Source organism: Athene cunicularia, assembly GCF_003259725.1.
Source record: "Athene cunicularia isolate RWA chromosome 4 unlocalized genomic scaffold, athCun1 chr4_part2, whole genome shotgun sequence".
NCBI classification, from domain to species: Eukaryota; Metazoa; Chordata; class Aves; order Strigiformes; family Strigidae; genus Athene; species Athene cunicularia.
In genome coordinates, this window is record NW_020799099.1 from 35,862,107 (window position 1) to 35,887,700 (window position 25,594).

Consider the following 25,594-nt stretch of genomic DNA (forward strand, 5'->3'; position numbering starts at 1 on the left):
CCCCCCCCATTTGTTTACAGAATTAATTTAGGCAGTAGAAAATGGGGCATAGGATGTGTTTCTATTTACATAATTAGAAGTTTCCACAATTTTTCAGGTTTGAATGTGCTCTCTGGAGCAAAAGGATGAAAATGGTCTTATTTTCTGTGAGCTATAGCAGCTAACCCTCAAAGTGGTGAGCATCAGAAAGTGATGTTAACTTTTTTACATACACAAATTATTTATTGCTGATGTTTTTTCTTGTAAGACCTGAGAAATCATCACACCATTTATTTCAGTTGTTCTCAGTAATTTCTCCTTGGGAGAAGGGGAAAAATTCTAATAGTTAACTTCAGAATGACGTTTTGATTACGAGTCTACTTACTTTTGGTAGTTAAAGGCAATATATGTTCACAACTGCAAGTACAACTAAACATATCCTTTTAATCTGTTAGCTCTTTTTGTGAATGTAAATATTATCACTTACAGCTTTAACGTATATAGAACACTTCAGTAATTTGTCAGTGCTTGCTAAATACTTGGTATAGCTCCTGAAGTGATCAACAGAAACAGTTTGGTTTTGGTCTGTGGGTTTTGTTTGGTTTTTTGTTTTGTTTGGGTTTGTTGGGTTTTTTTTGGTTTTAAATAACAGTATAATTCATAGGTTCATTAGAAGTCACTGCTAACCTGAGTGCATGGCAAGAGCATGGCCATGAGAGCATAGCCAGAGACCTGCGGAAACACGGCTCCACAACCTCTAAGGTTATAAAGTAGGTATGTTCATTCAGTGCTGAGGCACACGGGGGATCATTCCGCCACAAACGTGTGCACCTCTCCTGGCACCTTGTCTTGTCTTTATGCTACAAAGTATCACATATTCATAACATGCCTATACATATGCATGATCTATCCCCGCTTTGTATTATAATGAGCCTGAAAGACTTTTTCATATGTTCCGCCCCGGTCTCCCCCTAGTTGCGTCTGCGCAGTGTGTCCCAGTGGTCGTGGGCTGGGGTCGCAGAGAAGAAGTAGCTCCTCTTCCTCACTGTTGAACTTTTTACCCCGGTTCCTTGCGCAGTCTCTGTAGCCTCCGGGACTCAGGCCGGACCATAGGGTTGGTTTATACCAGTTTTAGGGCTGTCTTCCTATTCCATCAGGAAGCATTCCCTCACAACTTCTCTTAATCAAGGTTTCTATATTGTTCTGCTCTCTGGCTCATCAACTGTGACCTATTATCCTATTTAATCTTAGTTATCTTTTAACTAATGGGCCTCTAGCCCCTAGCCTGATCTCTTAAGTCTTCCATCTTTATCTCTAAACTAAGTTATACCTTAATTTCCCGAGCGCCTAATTTCTATATCCTGTTTTAATTTCCTAGCTCCTCATCTCACCAGGTTTACCTTTGGCAGCAGCTCCAATCTTTGGTGACTTCAGTTCGATATACTCTAGTGCAAAGCATACTAGGGACAAAACTAGTACATCACACAAGTAGAAATCGTTCACAGGTATTGGTCTTACTGGTCTGACTGTGCCTCAGTGACTTAATTCAGTACCAGTAGATACCACAGCTAACAAAGATGTACAAATATACTCTACTTAGTGCTTATTATGTTTAATACAACAAAATATTTAATCTATAAATCATTACTATGTTACTGTCCATTTCTTTAGGAAATCCATGATAAACATTAAGCAGAGCGAGGTTGCAGTTTAGCATGAAATAGTACACTGTGTAATGAACTTCTTTCCACGAGGACTTTCTTTAGAGTGACCACACATACACTGAGTCAATTCATTAGAAACCATGTGAGAGAGGTATGAGAAGCACAGGCTAATTGCATCACCTTGGCCATGACCTTTTCTAATTGGCTGCTGTTTTCAAAATATTAGCTGTTGCTAGTCCTCTTCGTCTAAATCCTTTACTTTCAGTAGATGGTTTCTATAAGGATGGCTGAGGCTCCATGCACTACATGGCTACTCCTGTGTTCGGCAATGTGGGAGCGCAATCTTTACAAACTTCTGATGGGGTTCATAATATTCTTTCTGAACATGGTTCTTCACTTATTTGTAAAGTTGCCCCAATTACATATTTTCATTGGGAAAAGAATGTGAATTTAGAAGATAAAGCTTTATTTGATTAAAAATAAATAAATAACAATCGTAGAATAGTTTGAGTTGGAAGGGAACTTAAGGATCATGTAGTTCCAACCCCTCCTGCCATGGGCAGGGACCCCTTCCACTAGCCCAGGTTGCTCAAAGCCCCATCCAGCCTGGCCTGGAACACTGCCAGGGAGGGGGCATCCACAGCTGCTCTGGGCAACTTGTGCTAGTGTCTCACCACACTCACAGGAAAGTTCTTCCTTATATCTCATCTAAATCTACCCTCTGTCAGTTTAAAACCATTACCCTTGGTCCTATCCCTACATTTCATGATAAAGAGCCTCTCCCCATCTTTCCTGTAGTCCCCTTTAAGTGCTGGAAGACCCTTCTAAGGGTCTCCCCAGAGCATTCCCTTCTCCAGGCTGAACAACCCCAACTCTCTCAGTCTGTCCTCATAAGGGAGGTGCTTCGTCCCCCTGATCATCTTCATGACCCACCCTCCTCTAGACCCACATGAATTAGTCCATGTCATCATGTTGGGGGACCCAGAGCTGGATGCAGTACTCAAGGTGGGGTCTCATAAGAGCAGAGCAGAGGGGGAGAATCCCCTCCCTTGACCTGCTGGCCACACTTCTCTTGATGTAGTCCAGCACACGGTTGGCTTTCTGGGCTGTGAGCACACATAGATGTCTCAGGTTTTCATCCACTAATATCCTATTTCCTTCTCCACGGGGTTGCACTCAATCTACTCATTGCTCAGCCTGTATTTGTGCTTGGGATTGCCCTGACCCGTGTGCAGGATGTTACAGTTGGCCTTGTTGAACTTCATGAGGTTCACACTGACCCACATCAAGCCTGTCAAGGTCCCTATGGATGGTATCCATTCTCCAGCATATGAACCACACCACACAGTTTGGTGTCATCATCAAACTTGCTGAGGGTGCACTCAGTCCCACTGCCCATATCACCAAACAAAAGATTAAACAGGGCTGGGCCCAACACTGACCCTTGAGGAACACCACTTGTCACTGTTCTGCACTTGGACATCGAGGCGTTGACTTCAACTCTTTGAGTGTGACCATCCAGCCAATTCCAATTCCTTATCCACCAAGTGGTCCATCTGTCAAACCCATCTCTCCAGTTTAGAGACAAGGATGTCGTGTGGGACAGTGTCAAATGCTTTGCACAAGTCCAGGTAGATGATGTCAGTTACTTTTCCCTTAGCTACCAATGCTGTAACCCTGATGTAGAAGGCCACCAAATTCATCAGGGACATGTATCACAAATATATAAGTCTGATTCCTTGTATCTGATAATTGCTGTAAACAGGTGGGAGTTCATGTTGTTCAACAAATGCTGTCGTTCTTCCAGTGTAATGTTGGTTTTGAATATCAGAATCATTTCTGCTTGGTTAGCAGCAAAACAAGCACTCAAGTTTAACATTTTGATCCCAAAAAATTTAGTTGAACATGACTCTCCATTTGAAATATTAGTAATAATAACTTGAATGTATGAATTCTGTGACAGTGCTTAAAAAAAGATACACCAATATGTTCCTCTCTTGTCCCTTGATTAGTAGAGCTTATCTTTTAGCATGAAAAGTGTTTGGAAAAGTATATTAATTGTCAAGTAAGTGCATGATGTCTTTGGATTTCTTCCAGATTGAACAGGCAGGGACTTGAATTAGTACCCTTGATGAGGAGACAGTTTTGTTAACAGTAGCCTAATGCTGACATTTTCATATATTGTTTTCTGTCAAGATGTGGGATTTTTGTGTGTATCTATTTATGAAGATTGGTTAGTTTCAGCTACTGAAAGTAGTTGGTGGTGGCCTTTTGAAGTGCTAGGAAGCTCACAAAAAAGACAAATTATCTGAGGATTTTCATTATTCCTATTCACATCGCTTTTTCATCTTACAGCAGCTTTAACAAGCTGCTTTTCATCAAAATGAGGATTGTGACTAACAAAGTGGAATGCGGAAGCCCAGGCTGTGCAGAGCTGCAAGTCTGACCACTGCCTGGCTTTCTCCCTGCCATGCTGCATAAAAGATCAGCTGTTCTCTTCAGCCATCTGCAAAAGTTTCGTAAAGGAGCAACCATCACAAAAGTCAGAGGGTGCCTGAAAGTTTCGTAAAGGAGCAACCTTCACAAAAGTCAGAGGTTCCCTGAGATGGGAATAAGTGTATTTGGTGATTAGCAATTATCAAACATCAGGCAGTCTTGGAATGACAAGCACCAAGGGCACCGACATGGTCTGTGAGCAATTATAACTGTGCTGGTTTTGGTATCACTGCCCAGCCTGAAGTCTGAGTGTCATGGACATCAGCTATGGCTTTTTGTGTTTGTGTGGTGGTATTGTCTGTGCGCATGGCTTGCTTATACTAGGTGAAAGCTTTAACAATGACTGGGAAGATGTTTCTTTAGTAGCCCATAACATCTGGAAGAATTTCAGGTTTTCCAGTCTTTCAACTGGATTTTAACTGTGCATGTTATTATGTTCATAAAGTAATACATTTCCCCCCTTAATTTCAATAAAGTTGTGAAGAAGCAGAGTTCTCTAAGAAAATCTCAGTGAGGACAGTTTTATTATATATAAGCAGAGATAATTACTGAAGTCTTTAATGAAGCAATTATTATTACTAGTAATGGAATGTTTAATAAGGAAACCTGAGCTTCCAATTGGTTATACAGCCTAGACTTCTGGAGGTATATGTGGGTACACAGGATTTTTTTTCTGTGTGGTGGCTGGGGTTTGTTTGTTTGTTTTAAACTAAAACCAAACAACTTGTTGAAGACAAGTTCTAATGTCTGAAGTTTACTAACTCTCCACTGCTTTTTATTACTGCTGTGTTATTGTTACGGCTGTGTAACTGTCAAGCCTCCAAACCTGACAGGCAGCAGAGGCTTCTGTCACAGCCATGTGCTGAGCAAGGCGGGGAGCTTAATTCCATGAAACTTGCCTGGATAAGGGCCTTGGGGATAAAATGCTGAGACACAAAGTATTTGTTCGCCTGCAGAGGGTAGCCGGCAATTACATCAGGTAATCAGAGCTGGGATTCTGCTTGCAGTTTCTCAGCTTGAATTGGCAAGAATACTAGTAATTTTTCTTTCTGGTGGGTCTGAAGGGTATCAGTCTGGGATAGCTGGATAGGAAATAATTATAATTTAAATAGATAATAGTACCAATCATAGTATTGTGTTCTGCTATTTAGGAAATATATTTTGCATAGCATATTCCTCTGTTGTCTCTAAAAATCAAGAAAAGGGTTTGAAGTACAATAGCTCCTGAATTTCTCTCTAAATACAGTACTTTTTATCAGGTCACTCATTTCCTTCTTGTTCTTTAGATTCTTTCTGTTCTTTTGGATTCTTTCTTACTTGAGATAGCTCTCATGATGCTGATTCATCTGTGTTATTTCTGACTGACCTCACAAAGTGCTTTTTCTTCAGCTCACCAATTTTGCCAGTTCCAGTAAGAATATCTGAATAGTTTATATATGAATTAACTCTAGCCCTTTGTGTCTAGGGACATTCATTACAGTTTTCAGTGCCCATGAACAGTCATAAAAGCATTTAACATTAATACAAATTTAAATTTAGTTGATGAGGTAATAAATCACTCTTCATTTTTTTCCCCCTTTTATCTTTTAGATCTCTATTGTATTTGCTATACAGCAGTTGTACATTTGATTTCCTGCTACCACTTCTGCCTGATGCAGCTCTTTACATTTGTTTTCATATTAATAACCCCTTTTCTGATGATCAAAATACTCGATCTGAGACAGGTCTTTATTATTATTGTCATTGACAATATATTGAAGGTCCCTTTTAAGATTTTTCCGGTTGCTTTTTTTACATCTTCAAAGCAGATGGATTTGACTCTGTGTGTACTCTTAACATTTTGCATTTGGGAATGCTCCCTTGAGAACAGACCTGCCAGCTTCTGGGGGTCATGCAACATCCACACAGGAACCGTTTTGTTCACCCTCCTGAAACAGGATGAAGCAGCCTGTTTTCTCCCTTTCCATCTCCTATGCCCACTGAAGGTGGGAAGTGTTTATCTCAGATCAAGACTGAACCCTTCCCTGGAGGCAGTCTGTTAGGAAATCTCAGCCCAGTGCTGCTGCCATGATGATGGTGAAGTCCCATACACATCAGACACTGTAACTGGAAAACATTTTGCAAATATCTGTGCTGGCTGATGGTTGCCAACCAGCTACAAGTGATGCCCATCATACAGCACTACAGCTTTTCTGACAGACAGGCTTCCAGAAAGGTCTGTAAGCTGGCCTGGTATAACTGGTCTTGGGAAGGAACAGCCCAGCTGCATTCAAGTTCCCACTTTCACTTCATGCACATGATGAGCTCTTTGCAGCAGGAACTCTTTCTAAACATTTCTACAGCAGTGGCCATGCTTTAACCTGATTTATTTTTAATGGGTGCTATTTCAGTAAATGTGTTAATCAAGTGACATTGCACCTCTAGTAAACCATGCCTGGATAGTCCTTGTTTATAGAAGAAATACTGTTTACCACATCCTCTTCCAGACCAGATGTAGCTGCAGATGATAGTGGGGATCCCTGACAAGCTCCTTAGAGCTTGAACTTCTGCTGCTGGTCACTTGAGTCAAACAAATAACATTTCTAGCAGCTTCCACACAGAAGTGTTTCATTATGTTGTCAGGCATGAAAATTGTATTGTCGCTCTGTACGAATGTTTTTAGAAGAAGTGACAGTTTTTTGATTTATGTGTCTGAGATTCTAGCTGAAGCTGGTGATGATATGTGACACCAAAGAGGAGAAAAGCTTTTTTCACTGTGAGAGCTTAAGAAGGAAAAGTACTCTCTGTTGCTTCTCACAATCTAAATTAAGCTTTCTGTTGGGCAATATGAGAGACATTTTAAGACCACATAGAGAGAAAGCTCTTATTCAAAACCATCCAGATATGACTCGCCCTATATAAAATAAATGTTCCAGCTGTGCTTAGAGGTTAGTCTTGGCTTCTTTGAATATGCACATGCTTGTGTCCAAAAGACTGATAAGTAGCAAGTGGTTCTAGGATCTAAATTCTTCCCACAAATGTTCCTACTTTGAGGAAGAAAGGGAGAGAAACAAGCCTTTTATAATATTTATGCTAACTATTGTAATGTGTTTGGTGACATTTCTAGGGCTGACTAGGACAAAGAAGGATAAAAATAAAAGATAAAGAGAAAATTATTTATGTAAATGCTTGAGGGTTTTTAAAGTATGAATTAGAATATTGTAAATTATGGATCTATTTCATCAACAGTCTTATGTTCTAGATTCTCTTCTTGCTGTGCCACTTGTTTTGTAAGTAAAACACTTCATATTCATAAATGGTTTTGCTCATAAATTTGTCTCTTGGGATGATTAAAATACACTAGAGAGTTTTCAGTCTTTATATACTTTTGTTTAGTTTCAAATGTGTGCAAACTATAAAGGAAAATAAATTAGAAATATATTTTCCTAGTAGCAGGGAAAGGTAGATCTCAAACAATAATATCATTGCTTTGGGTTTTTTCCCTGTCTCACAGTTATAAGTGAAGTATCAAATACTGAAACATCTTTCTGAAGTTTCTTTGTGAAAGTTTTTAATCACAAACCATATTATTTCCTTAAAATTAATGATGAAACAACATGCAATCTTTTCTGTCAGTATTTCTAAGTGAAATAAAATCTGACTAACCTGAGCTGGCAAAAAAAACCAGCACCAAAATCCTGAAACCTATTCAATAAGTAGAGTCACGGCTGTACTTTAAAACTCACCCTTTCTTTATACTAAAAAGACTGTGAAACTGCAAGAGCCTTATTGGCTTCTGAAGCAAAACTTTTTTCTTCCTTAATGCAAGATGCATGGAAGTAAACAGCAGATGTTAAAATTTTCAGATATTTAAGACATCAAAGTTTTCTTCCAGTAACATATATGGGAGATTTAAATAGATACCTCATTTTAAAATCAGCAGGAGATATCTGAGAAACGTCTTGCTAAGAAAGAAATAAGAAATTTGCCTAGCACAATCCAGTCAATATATTATTGTATGCTAACAATCTGAGAAGAGTAAGATTGATACCTGAGAAGCATTTCAGCAGCAGTATCTGGTCAATACCTAAAACCAAACAGTTTTTATTTGCTTCTTCAGAATAAATATAATTTCTTCAAATGAATTGTGTTAATTATGAAATATGTATATACACAACCTGATCAGAGCATTTAGGTTTTAACATTGTGAGTAGACCTCTTTTTCTCCCTAAGACAGTATTAGCATTCAGTTCCTCTGTTTCATAGCTTATGCTTGGACTGACAATTTAAAAATAAATAAATAAATTGAATAAAGAGTTTCAGTCCTGTTTGAAACAATTCAAGCAGGAGAGTATCTACCCTGTCCCCTGGTATTTTTTTTTATTTTTTTTTTTCCACAGGGTTAATTACCTATGCTGTTTAAAGTTTGCTGTGAATCAGAGTACAGCTTATCAGAAGAACGCAGATCTCAGCTGCTTGTATTTTCTTTGTTGTCTCTTAATGTATTTTTTTCCTAAGCTGTATTTAAAGAGTAGGCCAGAGGGGCAGAAACAAACACGCATTTATTTCTGTCTTGAAGACGACTATTTGATCTCTTATTTTCTTTCAGTGGTGTATAGAGCCAGTTAAAACTCTTGCCGTTTAGAAGTGTCCCCCATTGATCTTTTGGAACAGTGTTAGTTTGGACCTTCAGTTCTCAGCCAGATTGGCACCACGCTGATCACTTCTGTGCTGTGTAATGGATTTGTCACAGCGGTATTTATAAAGAATCTTTTCTTGAAAATAAAAAGACATCTTCACCTCCTCTCCCCAAAAAGGGGAGTTAAAGGGAGGAAAGGAAAAAAAAAAAAAAAAGACTGAAAAAGACACTGCCAAACTCTGTGGGAAGAAGAGAAGTAGGAAATAAAGTGGGAAGAAAATTTGTTAAATCTGGTGCTTATGTAATAGCAGCCACTTCACTAAATGGCAATATAGGACAATATAAAAAGCATTTGGCAATTCATGCAATTTTCCAAAATTTAAAACAATGTAAGCAAAAAAAAATGTTGTTTCCCTAAACATACAGTTTTACAGTGATTCTGGCTTACTGAGTATGGAGATATATGTATGCTGATGAATTAATGCTACATTCTTAAAAAGTCGCATCACAACCACAGAGGAATTTCTGTTTAAATGTCTAGTTTCTAGCTTTCATGTAAGAATATATATAACCCATTTCCTTTACACTGTCAATCATCTTAGAAGCACATGGATAATTATAATTGTAAATAAGCATTATATAATTAAAATATAAATCAGCATTAAAAAATTTTAAATTAGTTTTCCTTTGAATGCTTTCATTTCTGTTCTATTATAAATGATGGATTAATTTCCATTCACTTCTTTTAAATACATGGAGCAAAAGTAATGATTTCTCTGCTTAAAATCCTAACTTCCTGCAGCAATTTATTTCTTGTTATTATTTAATTACTGGTGCAGTGCAAACTATCATATCTTATCCTTAATTTCCAGAGGGAAAAAATAATAAAACTTTTCCAAATTCTTTATCTATAATTTTTTTGGTTTACTTGATGCATTTAAAAAGGTTGTTAGTAAATATAGATAAAAGCATGCTATTAGATTCTGAAGTCCTCACCTCTTGATAATGAAAGATTTCAAGTCAAATAACACTGTAAAAGCTTAGTCAGTCTAACTGTAATACAGCAAAACCTGGATTTAATCTTGAAAGCCTCCATGCTTACAGGACCTTTTGTGTTCAATCTCACTCTTTACAGAACCATTACATCACAAACTGGCCCTACAGAGTGCCTAAGATGAGCATATTTATCTCAGAAATAACAGATTTGTGATGTCGCATCCAGAAGATCAAAGGAAAAACTGAGAAGGTCTTGGGGTGACTAAATAATCTTCCTTGAGCTGTAGTCAGGCAAAAGAGTTGGAGGAAGCTGAACAGTATATTTCTACAATGCACGTACATGTTTCTCTAGGCCTATACACATCTTGCTTTTGGTACCACCACTTCTGTTATCATGATCTGAGCAAACATTCACATAAAGGGCTTGAGCTCTGCTTATCAGGGCTACTGCTCAAATGTTTGCATGTCCGCGAGCGATTCACGTTCCGTTTTCTGAGGTTCCTCAGCCCTAAAATACTTGTAATGTAGAGAGTCCAAGTAAGGTATGTTCTTGTTTTGTTTGCCTTAAGTAAAACCCTCAGAGTTTAACAGCAAAATTTTCAATGGAGTTTTATATTCTTCCTTACATCCTCGTGCAGGATATATTTTGGTCTTCTGGAGAGAGATGTTTCCAGAGACAATCTTCCCTACAGAAGGGACTGATCTTTCCAGTTAGTGTCACTACAAGGATTTTCAGAACAGTGAGAAATTAAATATAATAAATATTGACATCATATCAAGGTGCCTTTGAGGTTTCTTGTTCGGATAGTTCATTGTAACTCTGCTACTATCTTACCCAGGATGAGTGCGTTTCAAAGGCACAGCATTCAAAGGTACACTGTGCTTTTCTACTACTAATCACTTCAATACTTGGTAAACTATTTTCTATGCTATGGAAGAAATTTTACTTCCTAGATACTCCATCACCCAAGCAATCCAAAGTGAAGGTACAAAAGCAATCTTTTTTAATAAATGAAATCTTGCTTCATCTGAAAAATGATGTTTTGTTTGGGATTTTTTCTCAATCTCAGTCTTTTTTTTTTTTTCTCTATGAATTAATCAGAAAACTTCAAAGGAGGTTTGTAATTTCCTAACTAGAGATGCAGAAGGGTTACAAGTGACTGCTAAGCTTTTAGTAACTTCCGTGAGGACTGTACTCAGTACACTGTGATCAGAGTATGATCACAGGGTCCTTTCACCAATTCTTTCTTTCCCACTACCGTTTCTGATGTGTTCTTCCTCCAAAGGGATATGAAACCACTGGTAAGACACAGGCCAAATAGGATATGAGAAGTCACTGTCATATAATGTGATGAGATACCTGTGACACTCTACCTTAGGTTGTTATGTGATATATATATTCTAGCCTCTCATCCCTTCTTTCACCATGCTCACATAAGACTCACAGAAAACAGCACCTGTAAAGGAGTAGACTGGAAGCCAGAAAGGCACAGTGTAAATAGGGTCTGTGAAAGGTGCTGTGAAGATTCAGAACGCAGCTGGAGGTAAAATTTTTACTTATTAGTGCATGGAATTTCATTAAAGAATTGAACAGATTGTCAATTCCTAGCAAAACATAATGGATTCAAACAGGAGATGTTTTTGGTATGATACAAGGAAATCAAAATGTAGTTACAAATAGAGGATGGTTCTGAAATAGTAACAGACTCAGCAGAGTACTGTAGGGATAATTTTTTCTTATTTGTTTTACCTTCTTCTTGTAACTCTGTTGTCATTCTATTATTGTTGTTATTCTATTACAAGAGAATAAAACAGTACCTCCACAATGTTTTTGATTAAAAACGTATGCCATTGGTACAAGGTGGACACAGGCAGATTCTGTATTTTAATATATGAAAAATAAGTTTGTTCATTTAGGAGAATAAAAATAAAGTCTTTATTCCCAGCAAGTGTATTGTAAATTACCTGGCACATCAGTACTTTCATCAGTCACCAGCTCTTTAAGATAATCATCTTATTACAGATTTACAAACCTGACACTCTGACAGAAGCACAGATATAATTTGCGTGTTTACAGAGCAACAGCGGGAGATTTAAATGTGGTGTAACTGTAACTATCAATCAGTCATGGAGGTGAGCTGCTCCAGAGCCAGCCTGGTCTGCAGGTAAGCGGTGGATCTTGGTGCACAGGAGGGTTTTCCTCAGGCAGCGAGAGACCCACCCGCAGCCGGCCACTCTCACAGAGACCGGGACAACAACAGCCACCCCACACCTATAGGCACCAGCCTGGGGAGCACAAGCGGCCAGGGCGAGTGAACAGGGCGAGGGGCAGCAGTAGGTGCTGAAGGGCATCATCACCCTGCCAGCTCCAAAGGCCATTCCCCTCGGTGGTCATCGCCCTCCCAGAGGAGCTTAGCGGTGATGCCTGCCCAGCAGAAGGCCACCAGCTCTGCACTCACCACAACACATGTGGCAACCCAGAGAGAGCTCCCAGGAAAACACGCAGAGACCCGGGTCTCGGGCTGCAGGGCGTGCCAGAGCCTTTCACTGGCACGGGATGGCAGCACGGAGAACAGCCGTGGGAGGTGGGACCGAGTAGGTGATCTGCTCAGCCTGGCGGCAGAGCTTTGGGAGAAAGTGGACAGGTTAAGGAGCATCGGAGAGGCTCAGGGGACATCCACCAGAAAATAACCAAGATCAAGGGGATCCTGTATCCTCCCCTCACCCGGCAGAAGGCAGTAAGTTAAAGGAAGGAGCCAATGGAGGCAAGTCCACGCTCCATGCAGCAGGCAAACCTACTCCCTGCCTACCTCACCTTGCCAGGTGTCTCTTTACAACAGGTATGAGGCTCTGGATGTGGAAACTCTGTTAGTAGATCATATGGATAATGGTCCATCTACACCAGAGATGTTGCCAAGGTCAGGAAAGCCTATGCCCCATATCACAACCATTACATGAGGAATAAAAAAGAAGATTATAGTTGTAGGCAATTGTTACGGAGGATCTCAAATAAACAACCAACCGCCAAAAATTAAAAAATTATTGTCATTTATTGACTAGCCCTCCACAAATTACAGGTTTGAATGTCTGTGAGAGGAGAACAGAACAACTTCCTAGGGTATATCGAAAACCCAAAAACACAGAACAAAGCACCACTTCTTAGGGTTTAATGGCAACCCAAAATGCTTTATCACTCACCTAACAAGTGAGGGCTCTCAACCTCCAGGACCTGCTCAGGGCAACGTCCTGACCCAAGTCACCTCAAGGGGAGAGTCCTTGACTGCAGCGTGCTGCTTCAGGGGCCTCCATTGATGCCCAGGCCAAATCTGATCTGTAGTCAATAGCAGCTCCCATTGACCAAAGGCCTCAACTACCGTGAAGCCCTGAGAACAAAGGCAATTAGTGGCTGCTACACTTCAGCAGCCAAGAAGCCCCATTTTCATTGGGCAGGTGCACCTGCCACAAAATCCATGCTGTGACTACAGTCATGATTTGCCTGGTTTCCTTGCAGTGGTGGTGCAGTCACCTCTTGCCTCCAAGGTTAAAAGGGCATGCGGTCCTGGTGAGTTTCCATACTCATTGTGAATTGTCATCCCTAGATGATTATACAATCAAATCTTAAAAAAAACCAACCAACCCTCCAACTGTACAATGTATTACAATCAAAACTGAAGGAAGCTGATTAACCATTCTAACAATGAAGATTCAAACATATCCAATTAACTAATTAATGCTTAATATGACACAATTGCCTCAAGTCTCTTGCTACTTTTTTCATTTATTGACCTAAAGTAGCATTAATGCAACAGCACTATATTCAACCACTTTCTTCTGAATGCTGCCAATTTTACAAGATTAATTCGCCACCATGTTGTCATCCAAGTCTTGATTGTCCATATGGATCACCAACACCATTTCCAGTCAGGATGCCAAAATCATCTGTTCCTCCAAGATCCTAACAAAAAAAACAGAACTAGGCCTTGGATCAGAACCTCAGCATCATGATAAAAATTAGAAATTATCCATTGAGCACCAATACAGTGAGTTTTTCCACCTTTACCTAAGGCTTCCCAAGTATGTCAACAATGCCCATGAGCCTGAGGATAGTAAAGGGTGTGCAAACCCACTGTATTCCTTGTGTGCCCACTCCTGGACCACCCTGGCAGTAAAGTGTTTCCTGTTACCTGATTAAATTGATTTGGGTGTTCTCTACTTGCTGTGTATGGCAATAATGATCTAATTGTACATAGCACTTCCTCGCAGTTTCTCACTGCAGGACACCCACAAGAGGGGGGAATTCCTGAGATCTTAACCCTTTCTCCAGGCATGGTTTTAGCAAGCTTTTGAGCCAGTGCATAGGAAGAAATTGTGGGTGAGTGCCAATATTCCAGGTGAAGACGTGCAAATATAAATGGCACACCTTCCCACGGGGGAGCAAAGTGATCCCTGTTTGCTTCCGACAAAGGAACCATAAAGAGCCCATCCTAGACCTGGCAGGCGTGCTCCTGTAGGGCTGCACCCAGTCCAGCTGTGCCAGGCCCCCAGCTGACAAACCTTTTGTTTGGTTTGCGACTGGCCACACCAGAGAATTATAGGGGGAATGTGTACAATTTATAACGTTTTTTCAATATCATCAATCACCTCAAAAATACCTTGTTTGGCAGCAGTTAGCAATGGATATTGAGAGACACAAGTAACTTCTGTCACCTTAACTCTAAAACTCCACACTCTGCCATCTGGTAAACCCCATTGTTTACCTGACATAACATCAGACCCTAACATTTTTCCTTTGTTCTCGAGTTCTCCCCTCCAGCAATTGCACCAACTTCAAGATATTACCAGTAGATTGCCCATGTAATATTGCCTGGGGTACCCCCAGTGCCAACGTCTTCCACCAAAGATTATTCCTTCTTGAACCATAAAATTGACCTGACTTATCCCGGGGTGGTTTAAACTCTCTCCAAGGCTGCTGTTCAGGGGTGGAGTTTCTGACTGACTGGCCAAACCCTCCGGCTTCCATCCCTGCCCCCACTAGCATCAGTCCAGCCCATCTCTTGCCCATTAGCAACCAGATCCTGTAACACTTCTGCCCACATTAACACCTGCATGTGAGGGGCTGGGGGGTTTCGCTGGTTGCATTCAATAGCTCTTTGCACCCTTTCTGAGGGACTGGACATATAAGGGCTCTAAGGTGGCTGGGATCCACCGGTGCGGCAAGCAGTATTCCACGTCGCTCCCTCCCATCCATCGCCTGAATGCCAGTTGCCTTTTGTACTCCCTTCACCAGTTCTGACAATCTCTTCACCTTAATAGCAACGGGTTCCCCCCTCTCCTTAGGGTCCACCCCCCCAGCCCAGTAAGCCACTCAAGATGTTATTGACTGGTTGCCCAATGGTCCGTCACTTGAAACACTCCAGGACCCCAGAAACTTCCTGCCTTATCATTACTCAAGAGAATTTGATCCCCCCCTGTTAAAGAAACTCTCCAAAAATACTCGGTTTCAGTATCACCCAATTTGCATGAATATTTAACCTGAAGTTCACTAAGCTCGGGTCCGTCCAGGGGGTTGTATGGACGGGGGTTTGGGGGTTCCCACCTTGTGGACCTGTATGCCTTTCTGTTTTAATGAGAGGTTGCACATTTCCTTCCTCCAATTCCTTTATTTCCTCCAAGCCCCTTCCATCAGACTCTCCCCAAATATCTCCATCCCACTCCTCAAGATCTACAACACCCTTAATTAACTTTTGAATCTGAACATTAGGAGGCTTGTTTGCTTGTGCCAACATAATTTCATATTTTTTTTCCCTAATAACCACCTTCTCTCTCTTTCTAGTAACAATTCTGTCTTCAGATCATCAATTTCCAACCACTCCTCGAAGTTATCTTTCTCCACTACTACAAAATAATCCTGTGCCTGAATCAATCAGGCACCTAAAATGGCACACACATTTTTCCTTCATTTTCACTATTCCACCACTCCCTGTTTTGTTCCAAATCTCTTACAACTGCCACCAGATCAAAACACTTCCCCTTCACTCATTGCACATCTGGGGGAGAAGGGACACAACTACTGTAATAACTCCTCTGTCGACATCCTGCCGACAACATTAATTTGTTACGGAGGCTCTCAGATAAAAATCAACCACCAGAAATTAAAAATTTATTGTCAACACAATTAACTAACCTTCCACAAATTACAGGTTTGAATGTCTGTGAGAAGAGAACAGAACAACGTCTTAGGGTTTAATGACAACCCAAAATGCTCTATCACTCACCTAACAAGTGAGGGCTCTCAACCTTTGAGGACCTGCTCAGGGCAATGTCCTGACCCAAGTCACCTCGAGGAGTTTGGGTGGTGTCTTGACCTAAGGGAAGAGTCCTTGACTGCAGCGTGCTGCTCCAGGGGACAAGATCAAAATGGCTCCCCCAGGCTGAATCTGATCTATAGTCAATAGCAGGTCCCATTGGCCAAAGGCCTCAACTACTACTCAACTACCGTGAAGCCCCGAGAACAAAGGCGATTAGTGGCTGCTACACTGCACCAGCCAAGAAGCCCTATTTTCATTGGGCGGGTACACCTCAGCCTGTTGCTCTGACGCAGGGTACGCTGGAGCACACCTGAAGTCTTATGAAGTGTACCCCATTGATGAACACTACTTTCAAACTTGTAGCAGTGGACAAAGAGAAGGCTCTTCACTGGCAATCTCTCTTCCCACACCTCTCGAGAGGATGGACCTCAAGGGACTGGGGGAGAAAAGTCCTTCCCACTGTAAGAGAGGATGAGGTTCAAGACCACCTGAGTGGCCGCAGTGACAGAGTGACCACATGAGTGGACAAGGGAAGAGCTATGGATGTCATATATGGAGCTATGGACTTCTGTAAAACCTTTGACACAATCTCCTACAACATCCTTCTCTCTTAATTAGAGAGATATGGACTTGTTGGATGGATCATTCAGTCAATAAGGAATTGACTAGATAGTTGCATCCAGAGAGTAGTGGTCAATGTTTCAGTGACTGGATGGAGACCAGTTATGAGTGGTGTTCCTCAGAGGTCCTTATTGAGACCAGTACTGTTTAATACCTTCATCAACAACAGTGACAGTAGGATTGAGTGCACCCTCAGCAAATCTGCAGATGACATCAGGCAGAGTGGTGTGGTTGTCATGCCCAAGGGGCAGGATGCCATTCAGAGGGACCTGGACAAGCTCAAGAAGTGGACCTATATGAACTCCATGAGGTTCAACAAGGTCAAGCACAAGATCTGGTATGTGGGTCAGGGCAACCCCTGGTATCAATACAGACAGGGGATGAAAGCATTGAGAGCAGCCCTGCAGAGAGGGACTTAAGGTACTGATGGATGAAAAGCTGAACATGATCAACCATGTGCACTTGCAGCCCAGAAAGCCAACCATATCCTGGGCTGCATCACAACAATCGTGGCCAGCAGGTTGAGGGAGGTGATTCTGTGCCTCTACTCTGCTCTGGTGAGACCCCACACCCCACTGGTGAGTCCTCAGTATAGGAAAGGCATGGAGTGGATCCAGAGGAGGGCCACAAAAATGATCAGAGGGATGGAACATCTCTCCTGTAAGTAAAAGTTAAGAGAGTTGGGGTTGCTTAACCTGGAGAAGAGAGGGCTCTGGGGAGACCCCACTGCAGCCTTTCAGTACTTAAAGGGAGCTTATGAGAAAGATGGGGACAGACTTTTTAGTAGGACCTGACAGGGGTAATGATTTTAGATTAAAGTAGGGTAGATTTAGGTTGTATACAAGGCAGAAAATTTTTTACTATGAGGGTGGTTGGAACAGGTTGCCCAGAGAGGTGGTAAATGCTCCATGCCTGGAAACATTCAAGGTCAGGTTGGATGGGGCTCTGAGTAACTTGATTTAGTTGAAGATGTCTTTAGATTAAATATTTAGAGGAAGATTTAGATGAAGATGTGTAGGTGAGTTGGGCTAGATGACCTTTAAAGGTCCCTTCCAACCAGAACCCTTCTAAGGTTCAATGACCTTCGTTAGTGTATTTGGGGAATATTTACCAGGTTAATACAGGCAGAGGAACAAGAGACAATGGGCATAATTAGAAACAGGAGTGGGTTTAGTGGCAGCTACCCTCTGTTTTGTAATGGGTTCACACCAGATATAAGAAACATTTTCCCCATGAGGACGGCCAAGCAGTGCAGCAGGATGCCCAGAGAAGCTGCACACACCCATCTATGGAGGTTTTAAACACCAACCAGATATAGCCCTGAGCAGTGCGGGCTGGCCTCTGAGCTGATTCTGCTATGAGTACCCAGCTGGACTAGAGCTGTCCCTGGGGTCCCTTTCCCATGGTCCTTTGAGGAGTCTGTTCAGCTCTGTCATGAACAGTTTCTGATATTTGTTAATAAAATAGGAAGAGGTTGTTGAAAAATTACAAAACCGAATTACAGGATTGGAACGTTTGGGTTTTTTTGTTTGTTTGTTTAAATAGAGATAAAATCTGTCATTTTACATGTTTTATTTATAAATAGGGAATTTAAATGGCAATTTGATCATAGCATGTCTGTACTTATTACATGGGAGGGGAAACTTTGATAGTGTGCTCTTCAATCTAGCAGACAGAAATATAAGATTGGAGGCTGGAAACTTCCAACTTTAATAGGTATATTAAAATCAGATATTAGATGTATCTAAAAGCAAAATAAAATTAGGTCATTTAACTGGAAAGCTAATTAAGTGTTTTTGTTGGTTGGCCATCACAGGTAATTTTAAAACCAGGTTCAGATGCTAGTTCTAAATGAGGTAGTCTGATTCAAATGGAACCAGATCAGAAAAGTCATATGACCTGTGTTATGCAAGAAGATGAATTAGATGAGTACACCAAATACCTCCAGTCCTCTAATTTATGGAAATGATTCAGTCCAACCTGAGAGTGATGCCAACCAACACAGCAGTTTCTTTGTCTTGGAGTAAATTTGAAAATTCAGATTACTTTATTCCTGTAGAAACAGGGTTATTTAAGCAAGTGAGGTTTCCAGCTATACTGAGTTTTAATGTTAAATGCATAATGGTGCATTACATTCATGACAGTGGCACCAGCACACACAGACCAAGAATCTGGCTAAGAATACATAGAATAAAAGAGGGGGAAAAAACAGATTTCTCGAGTTCAGGAGAGAGTGGGAGCTAAACAAAATGAAATAACTGTGAAGGGCACTTAATTCCTTTCCTTCCTCAATCTAGGCTACATTTTTTTCCATCCTTGGAGCTATTAATGATCACAATCAATAGTAAGCTGATGGTTGCAGAACTTTAATGTGTTCTCAAGGAAAAATAATTACTACCTAATTTATCTGGAAATACCAGAGCATATTGAATTTTTCAGTAAGTTGTAGACATTGTTTTGTCAGAGCACTTTGCTTGGAAACACAGTAATATGGTTTATGTCAACTTCAAGAAGTATTTTGACCAGTAATCTGAATCTTTGAAATTAAACTTCACTATAAATCCAAAATGATTCTGTTTAACAATTCAGAAGCACTACAACAAGCTGCTTCAGAATTTCTATAGTACTTTTATAAATGTGTAACTCCATTTATCTGACAGTCTCAGGCTATGCCTATATTGTGCAAAGCTGTGATGCATAGATCTACATTCAGGTCCCGGTCAATAAACTATAGTAACCTGCGAATAGGATGTATGTGTCAGCCCAGTACTAAGTCTGATCTGATAAAAATAACTGCAGTCTTTAACTGGTCGGGTATAGGTCTGTGCTAAAATGCCTGTACTGCTTCTGGATTAGACAACCAGGTGGTGTTGTGAGGATAACTGGTGCCAGTTTATTTTCATGCAATCATGTATATGTATATATTTGCATGACCTCCTCCATGAAAGAAAAAAAAAAAAAGTTTTCACAAAGCACTCTAATCTTAGAAAACAGTATTTGGAGGGTTTTTGCAACCTGAAGAAAAAGTTGGCTCTAACAATTTAAAAGAAATTCAAATGCTTTCTTTAAAAAACAGGTAAAGAGTTAAAAATGCTAAACAAATAGGTGACACATGGGTTTCAGTGGCTGCTTTCTTTTGCATATTTGTGTCTTTTTGTATCCGTTTTACAGATACAACATTCATGTCTTAAATTACCACTCGCAGCTCATAAAAAAAATTAGTCTTACAAACTTGAAAGAATGAAAGAAGTAAGTGCGGATGAGAGGGAAAAAATCACAGGGTGCTGCCCGTGTTACCTCACTGCATTAAAACCCATGTCATATAGCTTTTACTGTGTGTGTGTTCAGTATAACTTCTTTGCCACAGCTTTCATGGCTATGGAAGCATCAGATACAAGCTTTGAGTAATTGCATAAATGTTAAACAAGCAGGGTAGGGGTCACTGGGTTAATTATTTATCCTATATCCCTCTGGAAAAGGAAAACAACATAAACAACTTTTATTCATCTAAATGGGGCTGCTACTTGTACATAAACTGATACAGCCTCTGCCATTGATAGGGCTGATCAGGGTATAGTATCACATGAAAATGAAAAGCTGTAACAGTGAAAAGAAATTGCATGAATCTCATTATCATGAATATAGCACTACAGCAGCACTTAACAACACTCATATTTTCTGATGGGAAGATGAACATTTTATCTCATCTATTTTTAAGTCAGACTTTCTTTTTTTTTTTCCCAAACTACTTAGAAAAGTGAGTTTACACCCCCCACCCCCACCCCTAAAAGGTTAGAGGATATTCTATTCAAACAAGCGTACTGCTATGGGTGCCTTTCAGCTCATGTGCTATGTTTTTATTTCTTCTTCATGTGAAATCATGGTAAAACTCTAGTCTAGGCAGACCTGTTATAACTTGCTTTATAACAGAAATGAAAGAGGTCAGATGTTTTTATTTCAACATTTTAAAAAGTTATCATCTACTTCAATTGTGCTGAAATTTGGAGCTCCCATGGGAGAGCTATGTAGATTTGTGTTCCAGTGTTTTGATCAAATGAGCAGGAAATTCCAGATAAGTAACAGAATCTCTTCCCCCAGATTTATTTATTTACTTATTTGTTTTCCTGTTGATGACAGAAAGTATGCCTGTGTAGCCACACCTTGAGATCAGGGTGGAACTTGCACTGAGACCTGTGGGGCTGGGAACCAGCAGCAGACTGGAATCAGTAGCTGATTTTAGCATGCCAAAAAAATCTGAGCCTCCCCCAGATGGTCTCATGTACAGAGACTTACCCAATTCCCACCTGATACCTACTACCTTCAGGGGGAATCAACGCTGAAAACAGCTTTCTAAGAAAGGATAAGTAGTCTCAGTAGGTGTGAGCCTAGCCTAAAAACATATGGGCAGACAGGGTAGCCAAGGAGCTTTGTAGCCTGCTGGTTCTCACATGGTGTGGGTGACTCGAAGGGATGTGCAACAGCTGTTGAGCCTCATCCTTCTGTATCTCCCCACCAGCCAGCATCAAATTACATCCAAATACTGACAGGAATCCTGAAAGGTAAAAGGGATAACAAGCATCTGCCTGAGGCCCAGGTTTTCAGTATGGGAAAACATGATCTGAGCACATAGTAAAACTCAGGAAGCACTCTGTTTTAATAAGAAAAGCAAGCAGTGTGTTTACCTGTGAAGATATTTGGAAGGATTGAATGGGGATTAAGGGGAAGTAGAAGGGGAAAGTGGAAGGGGAAAAGTAGTTTGGATTGCTAAAAAGGAGGAGGGATGGAGAGGAGGAAGAAGCTGCTGAGCAGTACATGCAGTGGAAGAAGATAGAGGTAGTAGGTATTATCTATGTGATTCCCAATTTTTCCCATTTTTGCTCTGTTCCTCTGGCGTGTTTATGCCTCCCTTGATGTTCTTTGGTATGAGCTGCAGCTTTTTTCAAGAGGAAATTGTCTTTCCCCAGCCCCCCAGTGTGGTGTTACTGTGAGGCATGTTGGGGGGGACAATGGAGATGGAGATGCAAGGGGGAAAGCAGGGCACTTTCCTCTGAGTCCTGTAGAACATGAAAGGGTGTTTTAGCCTTTTTGTTGGTCCTAATCATTATCTTACTTGGTTGTATCTTGTAAGCTTTCCACAACTTGTATTCAACCCGAGCTTGCTAGTTTTTACAATTTCTGGATTTCTTCTGTCAAAACTAGTACCCATAGAAAATCTTCCTGTCTATGTTAACTGCATCAGAGCAGATTTCACATCTTCAAAGATGGATGTCTCAGTTCCTTTCTTTCAAAATAAACCCTTGTGTTAGAGAGCTTTAAATACAGCAGAAGGTTTATTCAGAGTTTCTATGTGTATTGCAGTGCTAGGAAAGAAAAAAGGCTTAAACCTACTCTTTGTATGACTGATTGTTAATGACCCCAGCTGAAATAAAATAATCAATAAATACACGTACTAATTTTGAAGTTTAATTTACTTTTGTGTTCACACTCAATTTTCAACTTTCAGTGCATTAAAGGAGAAAAATCTAAAGCTCTACTTAGCATGACCTATTGTTGGTGACAACAATGAAATGAAAATCTTCAGTAGGTGTATTATGTACTTTGGAGGTTAATAATTACTCAGTACTCATTCTGTAAAATTTTTTTTTTTTTTTTTTTTTTTTTTTTTTAACTGCTAGTTTATAGGGTCCTTTCTCTACGCCCACTCTGGACGCATTTAGGCACATAATACCTGGTATTTTCAATACTGTCAGGCAGGTAGGCATGTAAAATGGAGTACCATAGCATGAGTAATTTATACCCATAAGTAAATCTGGGTCCCAAAATTGCATTTGCGAGCTTGTAAGTTCTTTTCCTTTAAAAGTAAGGTTGACTTTCATGAAATGGATTTGTAATTGTGCCCCCAAGCATGCATAACTTGTTGTTCTGTTCTGAAAACTCCAAGAAAATAATAAATCCTTTCTGTTGACAAAGTAAGTGAAGTTATGTTAGAATGAAGCCCTACTGAGACTAATCTATCCAGGCTCCTTTTGGTGTCATGCAAAGAACCACAGCATACTCGCAGATAAGTAGGATCCCACTGTGATGTTCTAGGACTCTGAAAATAGAGGAGTCCTTACCTTTGAAATTTATGTTAGTGAAATGTATAGAAGCAGGGATTGATTCTGCCTGAGAATATGGCAGATGCTATTCATAACTGCTGTCTGTCTGTTTATCAATGCAGTTTCATTGGCTATGAAACAGGAAAGCTTAAGTAATGCTCTTAATTTCTTTGAGATCTTATCCTCTAATGAAATTTACTTATCCACAAACATTTTCTAATTACTAATATTTTTTTCTTATCTAAATCTTTGGTAACTGTTACAATAATTTGTTTTTAATACTGTGTCGGCTTCAAGAAAATTAGTTTTCTGGAATTCTGTATTTGATAAATCTGCAATTTGGTATCCCCAAGAAAATTAGAAGACAAAAGTAACTAAACCCTTGACAAGTTAAGAGTCACATTTGTATTAGGAAAAAAATAAGCATCAGTAGATGAATATCTTCTTTTCCTATTGATCAGTAGTAGGAAAAATTAGTCTTTAGGAAAATACCTGAGAGGTTTTCTGGAATGTCTTACTATTTTTCCTTTTTAAAAATTACATAGATAGATAAAGGCAAATAGTAGGAAACTGACCTTTTCAGAGTTCTTGTCACACTGTGAAACTATTTGGTACCCACCAGTTCATTGCTGATTTTCTTAGAAGACTTACCTAATTTTCTCAAAGTAGGTTTTGTATATCAAGAAAGCAGGGAAAAGGGTTTTGCCTCTGCAGTATATAACCCTCAGTTTTACAATCTGTAACCCAGATTTCTCAGTTGACAGCTTATTTGGCGCACTTACTAGCATTTACCATGCACCACGGATAAAAAAAAAATCATAGTACCACTCATTAACAAATTTTGTGCATATTTGTCATATATTTTTCCTGATTTTAGATTTTTTTCTCTAGCCTGAAATATTTTATGTTGAAGATAATCCAAATATGTTACAACATTTCAGAAAATAAGTGCAAAAGAAATGCAAATTTAACAACAAGCAGGAAAAAAGCATTGAGTATCTTTTAGTAAAAACATACTACATCCATCCTCTACACTGACTGAAACAGGATTAATAAATTTGGAACTGCATTTAGGTGATTAATGAAAAACTGATTTATAAGAGGAAAAAAAGCATACACTGACACAATAAAATCAACTTTGAATTAGCACTTTCTAGATTTCAGGTGCTTCAAACCTTAATATTTTCTAGTATAGATTATATATTTCTCTTATATTTAAAAAGTCCAGAATTCTGCCTCTTTTTTGTCTTTTTTAATTGCTTGATTTTATGTAACTCATCTAGAGTAACTCTGATCTAGTTTTACCATGACTTAAACTTGTACAATATCATCAAAGTTGCACAGGTTTAAGTTAGGACAGATCCAACTTACTGTTCGATAACATTTTCTGAGCTGATTCTTGATAGAATGGAGCTCTAATCACTGCATTCCCATGGATTAATTAGCCAGGAATGATCTAAATCTTTCTATAATGATGCATTTATCCTGGGTTAGCTGGATGAACCTCTCTGCCTACCCATTTGTAAAATGGTGTTGAGTCTTTACCAACGTCTCTCATGGAAGCTTAAATACCTACGGTTTGTATGGTTTAAACTATGGTTTATTGCTTTTAAATTGAAGGCAGTTTGTAAGTATTAGTGAAAGGGGTCTACTTCAGCCTGTAAGAGCAGAGTGTGACTGCACAGGGAATATATTAACCTGCCTTGCCCTCAGTTTGGTGTTACATTGGATATGAGTTTTCTTGTGTATTTTGTACCATGTGGAGAAGCATGTCACTACATACATATAAAGACATCTGACTGTATGTGCATGCATCTCTATATATATCTATACATTAAAAAAAAATCTTTTCCTATCATGGCATGTAGTATGTTCTGTCAATTAATATTCCAAATTTAGAAATAAAAAATATAGAAAAAATATAGTCTTATTTATCCATTTAAGTTGCCCTGCTGGCTTTATGGAAAACTGATAAATGTTGGGAAGCCAGTTCCATAGAATTTCTGAATGAAGCTCCTTCTCATTTCCAGGTGAAACTCCACCTGTCCCAGAGATGAGGCCATATGGCCTAACAGAAAAATCAAAGAGAAAGTACACGTTTCTGAGAGAATGTTCAAAGAAGTTACTATTGAAAGACAACAACAAAGTAGAAATTCATTAGTAGTAGGTAACATATATCAAATGGCTAATATAACAATAGGAAAAGATCAGAGTTAAGGTAAAAAATTGGTTCCTAAGGAACTCCTAACACTGATCTTGAAGTGCATGACTTGTCATTAAGTATCTTTCTGTGTTACTTAACTGTCACTCTCACATGAGTGAGGAATCACAACAATGATGGTCATCTGGATGCTAAAGTGCAACCTCTTAGATTGTTTACATTTTTGCATTGAGCTGATGCTTACTGCAAAGACAAATATGAGTATTTATCCCTTCAATACATTAGGTAGCTAAATGTATGTGACTACTTGCATAACAGTGAATGGAAAGTGGAGGAGGGCACATTCAGAGAATAAGAAGCTTACAATACCTGTGTACATTTCAGAAACTGGAAATTCAAGGGTGGCAAGGTATTTAAGTGGTGAGCTGCCTTAAAATCAGTTACTAGCCTGAACATAAAGGTTTCTCTTCAACTTGACCAGAGCAGGAGACCAGCCACGCAGTGAAATTATCGTTGCAATGATAGCATAAAAACATTATAAAGAATACATTGACAAATTTCAAAAGCAGTACTGAATTAGTATCTCTTGATTGTCTGTGTTGGCGATCTAACATGAGTGAAGTTTCCTTTTTTAAGTATACACTGTTTAGTGA

At 39.6% G+C, this 25,594-nt stretch overlaps 1 long non-coding RNA gene across 1 annotated transcript in view; it reads right to left on the minus strand.

Moving 5' to 3' along the window:
- The window catches only part of LOC113479604, an 18,216-nt gene extending 2,490 nt beyond the window's left edge, over nucleotides 1-15,726 (minus strand). The window contains exons 1-2 of the long non-coding RNA XR_003398310.1: nucleotides 15,624-15,726; nucleotides 15,466-15,467 (exon numbers count right to left, since the gene is read on the minus strand). This is a non-coding gene — a long non-coding RNA (uncharacterized LOC113479604). The remainder of the gene's footprint in view (nucleotides 1-15,465; nucleotides 15,468-15,623) is intronic.
- Nucleotides 15,727-25,594: the final 9,868 nt, after the last annotated feature.